We start from the raw sequence: 11430 nt of genomic DNA on the forward strand, positions 1-11430 counted from the left end.
CTTCACACACCACCAGTCGAACCAGATACCAGCCATCCAGTTGTAAACACCATTGGAAACTGAGAAATATCAGCCCTTTCAAAAGCTTAAATATAACACATTACAATCTTTAAAAGGGTCTGAATATTTTACATGAAAATCTTATACCAAACTAAATAAATCCAATTTTCTACTAATGCATATTTTGGGCAAATACTTTTGGTTGTCACTAAGAACCTAGCTACTCGTGAAAATTACCTTATAATATTTATTTGACACAAGCAATAACAATAGAGTTTAACCAATTTGCATAATTAGCTGTTTTCACATACAGAACAAAAACATGTACATTTACACCACAAATATTTACTGAATGCTCCTACTTTCCAGGAATTCACCTAGCTGCTGGACATGTTACAAAACAGATTTCTTTCTTGCTTTCATGAAGTTTATGATCTATGAGCAAGGCAGACATCAATCAAGTAAACAAACAGGTAAGTAAGTACACAGTTACACATTGTGAACAGGGTGCTATGAAACCGAATAATGGCGGAGGGGTTTTATTCTGTAGATTAAGTGGTCAGGAATGGTGTTTCCTGGAAACTGACATTTTATTTATTAGTATTGTAAAAGTAGGGAATAGTCTCTCTAGCCAAGGCATGTAGTCTGTTGTTTATTTATGACACTGGATCTTTTTTTTTTTTTATTAATTTTAATGGGGTGACATCAATAAACCAGGGTACATATATTCAAAGAAAACATGTCCAGGTTATCTTGTCATTCAATTATGTAGCATACCCATCACCGAAAGTCAGATTGTACTCCGTCACCTTCTATCTAGTTTTCTTTGTGGCCCTCTCCCCCTTCCCCTCTCCCCCCCCCCAACCACCACACTCTTGACCATGTCTCTTAGTCTTGTTTTTATGTTCCACCAATGTATGGAATCATGCAGTTCTTGGTTTTTTCTGATTTACTTATTTCACTCCATATAATGTTATCAAGATCCCACCATTTTGTTGTAAATGATCCAATGTCATCATTTCTTATGGCTGAGTAGTATACCATAGTGTATATGTGCCACATCTTCTTTATCCAGTCTTCTATTTTTTTTAAATACATTTTTTGTGAGTGTGTGTGTGTGTCTGTGTGTGTGTTTACAGTGAGTTTGCCACCAGAACACAGGTGCATTGAAAACTAAATCAAAGCCAAATGGGAAAGGAAAAGACTCATACCAACATTGTCATCATTGGACACAGATTCTGCCCATCTGCCCATCTGGTGGAACTGACAAAAGAGCCATTGAAAATGTCAAGAAGGAGGCTTCTGAAATGGGGAAGGGCTCCTTTAGGGATGCCTGGGTCTTGGATAAGCTGAAAGTGTAATGTGTGCATGGTATCACCATTGATGTCTCCCTGTGGAAATTCCAGACCCATAAGCACTATGTGATCATCAGTGATGCCCCAGGACACAGAGACTTTACCAAAAACATGATGACAGGCACATCTCAGGCTGACTGTGTTGTCCTTATTGCTGCTGCAGGTGTTGGTGAATTTGAAGCAGGCACCTCTGAGAATGGGCGAGCATGCCCTTCTGGTTTACACACTGGGTGCGAAACAACTGACGGTGTTAACAAAATGGCTTCCACAGAGCCACCCTACAGCCAGAAGAGAGATGAAGAAATTGTTAAAGAAGTCAGCACCTACATTAAGAAATTGGCTACTACCCTAAAACTGTGGCTTCGATGTCAATTTCTGATCAAATGGCAACAACACTCTGGAGCCACATGCTCACATTTTTTGGTTCAAGGGATGGAAAGTTACCCATAAAAATGGCAATGCCAGTTCAACCATGGTGCTTGAAGCTCTGGATTGCATACTGCCACCAACTTGTCCAACTGACAAGCCCCTGCATCTGCCTCTCCAGGATGTCTACAAAATTGGTGGTATTGGTTTTGGCCCGGTGAACCAATTGGAGACTGGTGTTCTTAGACCCAGCATGGTGGTTGCCTTTACTTCAGTCAACATTACAACTGAAGTAAAGTCTGTTGAGATGCACCATGAAGCTCTGAGTGAAGCTCTTCCTGGGGACAATGTGGGCTTCAATGTCCAGAACATGTCCGTCAAAGATGTTCCTAATGGTAATGTAGCTGGTGACAGCAAAAGTAACCCACCAATGGAAGCAGCTGACTTCATGGAAGCAGATGACTATCGTGAAACATCCAGGACAAAAATCAGTGTTGGCTGTGCACCTGTGCGGGATTGTCACACAGCTCGCAGTACTTGCAATTTGTTGAGCTGAAGGAGAAAATTAATCATTGTTCTGGGAAAAAGCTGGAAGACAGCCCAAAGTTTTTAAAATCTAGTGATGCTGCTGTCATTGATAAGGCCATGTGTGTTGAGAACTTTTCTGACTATTCTACTCTGGGGCTGTTTTGCTGTTCATAACATGAGACAGACAGTTGCTGTGGGTGTCATCAAAGCAGTGGACAAGAAGACAGCTGGAGCTGGCAAAGTCACCAAGTCTGTCCAGAAAGCTCAGATGGCTAAATGAATATTATCCTCAATACCTGCCATCCCAGTCTCTTTTTAATTGATTTTTTTAGGTGGCACTAGTTAACATAACGATATAGGTTTCAGGTGCCCAATTCTACCACATATCTCTGTACACGGTATTGTGTGTTTACCTCCCAAGTCAAGCCCAACCCATCAATCTCCTCACTGTTGTCCGTGTCTATGAGATTTTTTTTTTGTCCTTTTTCACTGTATTCCTCTACCTCCTTCACCCAACCCCCTGCAGTGGTGGAGGAATAGTCTCCAGGACTCTGTTTAAATTGGCCATTTAAGTTTATTAATAAAAGACTGGTTAATGTTTACAATGCACTATAATACCTTCAGAAGGAAAGCAGAATGTTTGGGGTTGTTTATTTGTGTGTGTGTGTGTGTGTGTGTGTGTGTGTGTGGCAGTTTTTAAGTTATTAGCTTTTAATATCAGTACTTTTAATGAAAACAACTTGACCAAAAATCTGTCACAGAATTTTGAGACCCATTAAAACAAAGTTTAATGAGAAGAAAAATTGCATTGCCTAAATGGTACTTCATTAGTGCTCAATAGTATTTATCTATTGTCTCTAACCCATGGATCCTGCAAGCTATTCCATCTGTCTTAGCAAGGGCTGTGTGTTGAATTATGGTACAATGAAGCACTTTAAGAAACAAGGTATTTTGAAAGTAAGTTCCACATGTTTATTTGCCATTAACGCACCAATTATCAAAGACTTAAAACATATATGCAAACTTAACATAGTGAAACCTATATACAATTAAACCTTTATATAGTTGTGTCTTTGTGCTTCTCATATCTTCTCCCCTCGGTCATAATATTCACAGTTTAGAAACTCTTCTGCAGTATCATCCCTAATTACACAGAATGACCCTCCTCTGGAAGGAGCGGTGAGTGTCACAGAGGTCTGAGTCAGAATGAATGAGGATCCTGTTCTGTTTGAAAAGAACTTTCCAAATGTTCTGTTATGCTCTCCTCTAGGGGGAATATCCTTCTTCCCCTACCCACTTAAGAAGAACTGTGGTGTTTTATGATCAACTCAGATCAACAAATGGAAAATATACTGTGTACCTAATACATGACTAGCACTGTGCTTGGCCCTGTGGGGAATCTGGAAGCATGTTCATTCTCAGCTCACAGCAAGCCACATTCTTCCCCTAGGACTCTTTTGAACCTGGCCTTCTAGTTGCATAATTGAAGTCTTACCTATCTTCTCAGACCGACTAATAATGGAGATCTTCTGACCATGCCCTCTCCTTAAATCCATCTTCTCCTTTAGCACCATGGCAACAGTCCTGAACAATCTGCTTCCCTGACTCATCATCTTTTCCTGGCCCCATAAGTGGTTTTCTTTGAAGTTTTGTAATTGGTCACTTCAGGTGGGCGCTCCTACTCACTTGGAGCTCCTACCACCAAGCACAGAGGAGCCTCAACTCTGTCTTTCTGGCCCAGGTGTCTCCCCACACTCCGCATTTTGACCTTCTACTCCCTCCTGACACTTCATTTGAATGTCTCACAGATAGCTCATAATAAACACAGATGTGTTCACATTGTCCTGGATCTGTTCTTCCTCCTCTATTCCCTATCATCATAATGGCTCCTCAAACAATCCAGGAAGCTGGGAGTGATCCCAGTCTCTCCCCTCCTTCTCTCCTTCCATATCCAATTGATCACTACATCCTGACAGTTTTGCTTTCTTAATATTCCTCCATGCTTCTCTTCCTCTCCTTGGTTAGGCTCTTAAGTTTTGCATGGAAAAATTTTATAGCAATTTTTTAACTAGTCTCTGCCTTTTTTTTTTACTCTAGCCATAAATATCTTCCATAATTTCACCAAAGGGATTTTCTTAGAATATCAAAATATAGTATCAAATTAAATGTAGTACTTAATATTAATATTAATATTAAGAGGTTTAAAAACTCAGAAAAAAGGCCCTGGCCGGTTGGCTGAGCGGTAGAGCGTCAGCCTGGCGTGTGGGGGACCCGGGTTCGATTCCCGCCGGCCAGGGCACATAGGAAAAGCGCCCATTTGCTTCTCCACACCCCCCCCCTCTTTCCTCTCTGTCTCTCTCTTCCCCTCCCGCAGCCAAGGCTCCATTGGAGCAAAGATGGCCCGGGCGCTGGGGATGGCTCCTTGGCCTCTGCCCCAGGCACTAGAGTGGCTCTGGTTGCTGCAGAGCGATGCCCCCTGGTGGGCGTGCCGGGTGATCCCGGTCAGGCGCATGCGGGGGAGTCTGACTGTCTCTCCCCGTTTCCAGCCTCAGGAAAAAAAAAAAACTCAGAAAAAAGAAAATTATGTCCATTTTTTCCAACATGGATTTCCACAGAAAGGATTGCCGTGTATCGCCATGTACAAGCATACCTTTTTTCAAAAAATTTGGAGTCTAAAAACAATATGTCTTATATAGTGGTTGTAGATTTTTCTACTTGCATTTCCTGCTTTTTTACACTTGTTTTTGCATTCATTGTTGAAGGCATGATTCATCATCAGACACAGATGAGAACAAGCGAATGGAAGAGAGTTTTGACAGTCATGAGGAGTTGTATGAGTTTTATGATAAATAAAATTTTATGTAATACTTCTTTTTAAATTCAGGCCCCAAAATTAAGGTGCATCTTATACATGGAAGGGTCTTATACATGGGGAATACATCACCCATGTATAATGGGGTCACCCCATTAAGAAATAATGTCACCCAAAATATCTCTTGTGAACTCTACAAGAATTTTGACTGAGAAATTCCCATCACAGGATAGGCTATTTGTATGGGCAAAGGAAGCAGAGGAGAGGACAGTGTCTCTAGTAACTTACAGGAAATCAGGCAGGTGTTTCAGGGACTAGTCTCTGCATTTGTGCTCTGCTTTGGGTCCTGATGAAATGAGGTACAAAACACAAAAATTAGAATACTGATATTCCAATTTTTTTATTCAGGCATGTATGTACACAATTAGAGGTGCCAGGGGTGCCCTTCAGGTAATCTGCTGTCTAACTCTGCAGGTATCTTGCTGGTTTCCGCTCCCACGTCACTTGATTTGGGAAGTTTTTGTTGAGCACCCCTTCTGTGCCCCATCTCAAACACGATGGGAAGAAAGAGAAACGTAAAAATGCAGTCAGTGTCTTCAAGGAGCTTACAATTGATGGAGGAGATAACACATTCAAGGAGAACGCACATGAAAACATAACAAATGAGGAGCTATAAAAATAAATGGTAACCAAAAGTAGACAAATGTAGTAAGAACGCCAGAAGAAGAAGGTGGAATAGGTGGGTCCACAGGCAAGTCACAGTGAAAGGGAAGTGAAACCCGCTGCAGTGTCACTGTCGAGAGAGTTCGCGATGTGTGCACATTTCTGTGTGCAGCATGTTTAAAGGTGAGTGAAAATGTAGACCCAAAGAAAAGTGCATCCAAAACGTAATTAAGAAGCAAATGTTCACAAGGGACTGTGTAATTATGAATTTAAATTTTAAACGTCCTGGTAACATCTCAACCATGAAGTCTAACAGCTTGGCTAAATTATTTGGTTCTCTGCCTAAAAATTACTAGTAAGGCTCACACAGACTCATTTCTTCTCTTGGAAGATCAAGAAAATGGCGGGTTTCAGTGAAAATAACTGAAGATTTCCACACCACAAAGCCCTGCAGGTACAACTCAGCATTCAGTGAGAGTCCGATATTTAATCTTAAAAGAAGTGAAATGCTGCTCTCTAGTGGCCAATCGACAAAATTGATGAAAATCCAGCATTGTTTCTTCACTTTAGTCAACAGCGGTCAAGACCTCAACAAAAAGTAGTATTCTATTTTATTTACCAGTAAATGGGTTTTCAATTTAAAAGACAAAAGCACCTTAATGTAATTTAAGTTAATCCTTCAAGAAATAAAATTCTGAATCAGCCAGATTAAAGTGTATCAAAATGGGACCTAGTGCTCTAATTACCACTATGACTACATAATTACAGATTTTCCCCCCAAGAAGTTCAAAATTTGACTTAAATCCAGTAATCTCGATTCCTAGTCAAACCTTACCATATATAGAAATCAAAATTATTTAGACTAGCTTTTCAATAAAAAATTTATCAGATCCTAGCTCTTCTTTCTCCTAGTTCAGCAATTTTCAACCTTTTTCATCTCATAACACATAAACTAATTATTAAAATTCTGCAATACATCAAAAATATATATTTTTTGCTAATTTGAAAAAAGTGTAATTTTGATTTGTTCACACCAGATAGATATTGTATTGGTTATTGTCATTTTTTTACTGGACAATCAAAAGAAAAAAGATGTCAGTGCTCCTAACTAGTCAGGTATTGCATGTTTTAAAAATTCTTGTAGCACACTGATTGAAAATTGCTGCTAGCCAGAGATATTCTTTCCTTGCTCTGAATTCCAATAACACTTGATTCTACATTTGTTTGGGTCTTGTTTCCTATTGGGAAGGAATATATTTAGTCTGTTTGTGGCTCCTAAAATGTACATGACTTATGGGGTATACCTAATGAGTGTCTGAATGAATAATAAATGAATGGGAATTGAATGATGAATGGTCAGATGGATAGGTGGTTTTAAAAAAATCACCATTTTTTTTTTTCTTTTTTCTGAAGCTGGAAACGGGGAGAGACAATCAAACAGACTCCCGCATGCGCCCGACCGGGATCCACCCCACCAGGGGCGATGCTCTGCCCACCAGGGGGCGATGCTCTGCCCCTCTGGGGGGTCACTCTGCCGCAACCAGAGCCACTCTATCGCCTGGGGCAGAGGCCAAAGAGCCATCCCCAGCGCCAGGGCCATCTTTGCTCCAGTGGAGCCTTGGCTGCGGGAGGGGAAGAGAGAGACAGAGAGGAAGGGGGGGGGGGGGTGGAGAAGCAAATGGGCACTTCTCCTATGTGCCCTGGCCGGGAATCGAGTCCGGAATCCGGGTCCCCCGCACGCCAGGCCGACGCTCTACCGCTGAGCCAAGCGGCCAGGGCCAAAAAAAATCACCATTTTTCAAGTGCCATTTTCTTACCATTTTCTTTACCTCCCTTTGCTATAATGCTCAGACCTCTCTCTTAAGGAACTCCAGTGGTCTCTTTGCTGAACACCATAATTATTTCTGTTCTTGATCTCTTTCGCTTCCTTTCAACATCTGACATTTCTGATATTCTTGATTACCCATTACTAAAACAGTCTCTTTATGATTTTCCTCCCAAGATATTATTAGTTAGTAGAAATACAAGCCATTTTTTAAAAAATCCAAACATTTTGTTAAATGTTAAGTGTGTACTATTATTACAAGTTTACTATACATGCTCACAAAATATAGTGGCATGATGTCATTGGGAGATTGTGTCAAAAATCCAGACTTGAAGCAATGTGTGCCTGTGAAAGGCCCCCGTGGTAGGACAGTAAGTCTTCTCCCGCCTCTCTACCTGGTCTCTACATTACCTTCATCAACTCCTCTTCCTCTTGCTGCAAGACCCAGTCTTCAGGCCCAATATCTCTCTGCTTACTTTCTCTTGGCATACCAATCCTGCCTTCTAATGCCAACTATCATTTTACTAACTCAAGACTGGATTCCAACACCTCTAGGTGCCTATAAGACATCTAAATCTTTGTATCTGCAAACTGAATGCATCATCCTTCCTCTGAATGGCAAACTAGCTTTCCTATTTCTCCTGTTTCCAAACTAATTTCAGCAGAAGCTAAGGGTTCCATAGATAGCTATCTGTAGAGAACCAATCTTATCTGATTCTAAGAATCCAGACTATTCAGATAATTGATGGCTTCTATCTTCACACAAAGTAGAAGCAGTGCATGAAACATATGAGTATAACATGATGTTGTGTTTTGTAGGAGATAAGAGAAAACCCTTTGTAATTCCCTACAATGAAACAGAATTGCTATAGAAAATAAGCCTAGGTAGTTCCATAAGAGCTAAAAGATCTTATTGTGTTTAATAGCACAAGTTTCTATGTATCTATTTGCTCCTTTAGTATATCAATGGCAACTTTCATTTGGGATCAGAGCAGATGCCTAAAACATCGTAACAAGATTATTCTTTCATTGTCTTGAGCAGATGTAGACTCTGCTCACTTATTCCCCAAATTCCTTCACATAGCACTGAACTAATGCTATGTTTAAGAAGAAATACATGAGAATGTACATCTAACAAGTAAGGCCTCTGCTTAATCTCAGTGGTGTAATTGAAAGGAAACCTAGTCATTAAACAAGATTAAAGAGGGTGGGGGAGATCAAATAAAGTCAATCGTGGATCTATTCTTGTTTCAGTCCTGTGTCACCAACAGCCCTGAAATTTAAAAGCAAAGGTTGAGTAATTGACCCTACCTGCTGCAGAATAGCTCAGTCTTGATATAACCTCAAACACACCCAGGATTGGCAGCAATTGTCCCCTACATAAAATCTACCGTATATGTCATTGTCATTTTCCTTTAAGTCTCTGCATTCTTTCATTGTGTGTCCTATTTCAGAAGTCCTTGCTTAATCCCTAACTCTCTTTTCTCACTCCTAGCAGTTGTTTTTCTTTTTCCTCAGACTTACAACTGTGCACTTGAAACCTGAGGAACTTCATGTTCAGGATATATATAGTTAAAGGTAATTCTGGACAAAAACCTGGTTTCAGAAATCCTGAAAGTCTGTAGAAGATCTTATTAAAGTCGTCTCATAAGGCTTGATGACCATACATTTTATAGCTAAAAAATTGGTTTTTCTTTCTTTTTTTTTTTTTAATTTTTATTTTCATCTCATTTGTGCACTGAATTAAGTAGTCCAGGTGCTTTTTCTTGGGCCCCATGATCTCGTGGGTCGTGGCCTTGCATACTGTCTTGGATAGGGCGGAGCCGGTGACACTGTGCTGGGCGGCGGTGATTCGGTCCGTCAAGCTCTGGCCGGACATACATCTCTGCGGCTCCTCCGCCACCCCTCCCGTTCCGCAGCCGGCGGGGACTGGGACCCCCAAGCGCCCGAGGACCCCCACCCCCCACCGCACCCCCGACCCCCACCGGCTCCTTCTCCGCCCGCCGGCCTGGGGCGGGGCTCAAGGGCGCGCGCTGCCACCCAGCCCGGAAAGAACCGGCTCGTGTCACCCGCGGGGTCAGGCACGGCGTCGGGCGCTCCTCTGCCCCCGCCTCAGCTCAGCCCACCCCTTCCCTGGTCAGCTGGAGCCAGCAGGGCAAGAGGGACAGGCAGCTGCAGGAAAATGGCGGCGCCAGGCTCCTAAAAATTGGTTTTCTTGCACCATAACTTCATCTTCTTGGTAGGTAACACACTAATTTTTTTTATTTAATTCCACGTACATCTCACAATTTCAGACGAGACCCTTAGGTTCTGGCTCACGCATAGACATTCATGGTGTATGCTTCCTTTTTTTCTTTTCTTTTTTTCTTTTTTTTTTTTTTGTATTTTTCTGAAGCTGGAAACGGGGAGAGACAGACAGACTCCCGCATGCGCCCGACCGGGATCCACCCGGCACGCCCACCAGGGGCGACGCTCTGCCCACCAGGGGGCGATGCTCTGCCCCTCCGGGGTGTCACTCTGTTGAGACCAGAGCCACTCTAGCGCCTGGGGCAGAGGCCAAGGAGCCATCCCCAGCACCCGGGCCATCTTTGCTTCAATGGAGCCTCGGCTGCGGGAGAAGAAGAGACAGAGGAAGGAGAGGGGGAGGAATGGAGAAGCAGATGGGCGCTTCTCCTGTGTGCCCTGGCTGGAATCGAACCGGGACTTCTGCACGCCAGGCCGACGCTCTACCACTGAGCTAACCAGCCAGGGCCTGGTGTATGCTTTCTTGTGATGATTAATTTATCTTTATCATATCTCAGTCAGAAAAAAAAATGCTCTAAACCTGTATTTTAAAATGACTCTGTCATATTAGCATTATTCACAAGCTATGAGGTACAACAATGTATGAATGGATAAATAGAATGTTGTATATACATATAATAGAATATTATTCAGCCTTAAAAATAAAATTTTGACACATGCTATAATATGGATGAACCTTGAGGACATTATGCTTGAGGACAAATATATAGTCATAAAAATACAAAATTTTTTTATCCCATCTTTATGAATTACCTAGAGTAGTCCTTATAGAGACAGGAAACAGCGTTGTAGTTGGTAGGGGATGGAGGGTAGAATGACTAGGATTTAAGTTTTAAAGGGGGTAGAGATTCAGTTTTGCAAGATGAAAACAGTTCCGGAGACAGATGATACTGATGTTTGCAGAACAATACAACTGTACTTAATAACACTTCACTATATTCTTCTTAGCCCTTGGAGTTGTACAAACGTTCATGTACATCCTCATGCCTCTGACCATCCTGAGTATGATCAATTTATTTTAAAAATGTGTAAGGCAACATTTAAAAAAGGCAAATGTATGTTGTTTTCATAAGTTGGTTATCAAAAAAACATGATTTTAAGTTAATAAAACTGTAACTGGAACTAATTTCATTTTTTGGGGAAAAAAAAAACACCTCACTCCCAGGGGTCAGCGAGCACGAAAAAACTCACTACTCAAAGAATTATATATGATTAAGATGGCAAAATTTATGTTATGTTTATTTTACCACAATAAAAACGGGAAAAATTATTCTGGTACCATATCACTCATCCTAAGACAAGTGTGTATCTTTCCTTTCTAATGTAATGTTTTCTTGTGATAATACAAAATACTCATCCTCTCAAGCACCCCTACCTGCACTGCATACATCACGGTTCTTATTTTAAATACAATCATCCCAGTGGCAGATTTTACTTACTTAAGTTAATTCCAAGTGGGACAGATTGACCTGGTTTACCAAACCTTCAGATAAAAAGAGACAAACAATAGAGTCCTAAATAACCTGGCTGGTGAGCACTTGCCCACCTGGCGTTTATATTTACTCAGCTCACTGACT

At 41.4% G+C, this 11430-nt stretch overlaps 1 pseudogene; it reads left to right on the forward strand.

Annotated features, from left to right (window-relative positions):
- Nucleotides 1–1188: 1188 nt before the first annotated feature.
- Nucleotides 1189–2525, forward strand: LOC136306324 (elongation factor 1-alpha 1 pseudogene; annotated as a pseudogene).
- The last annotated feature ends 8905 nt before the right edge of the window (nt 2526–11430 follow it).

The sequence above is a fragment of the Saccopteryx bilineata genome, chromosome 5, assembly GCF_036850765.1.
Source record: "Saccopteryx bilineata isolate mSacBil1 chromosome 5, mSacBil1_pri_phased_curated, whole genome shotgun sequence".
Taxonomy (NCBI): domain Eukaryota; kingdom Metazoa; phylum Chordata; class Mammalia; order Chiroptera; family Emballonuridae; genus Saccopteryx; species Saccopteryx bilineata.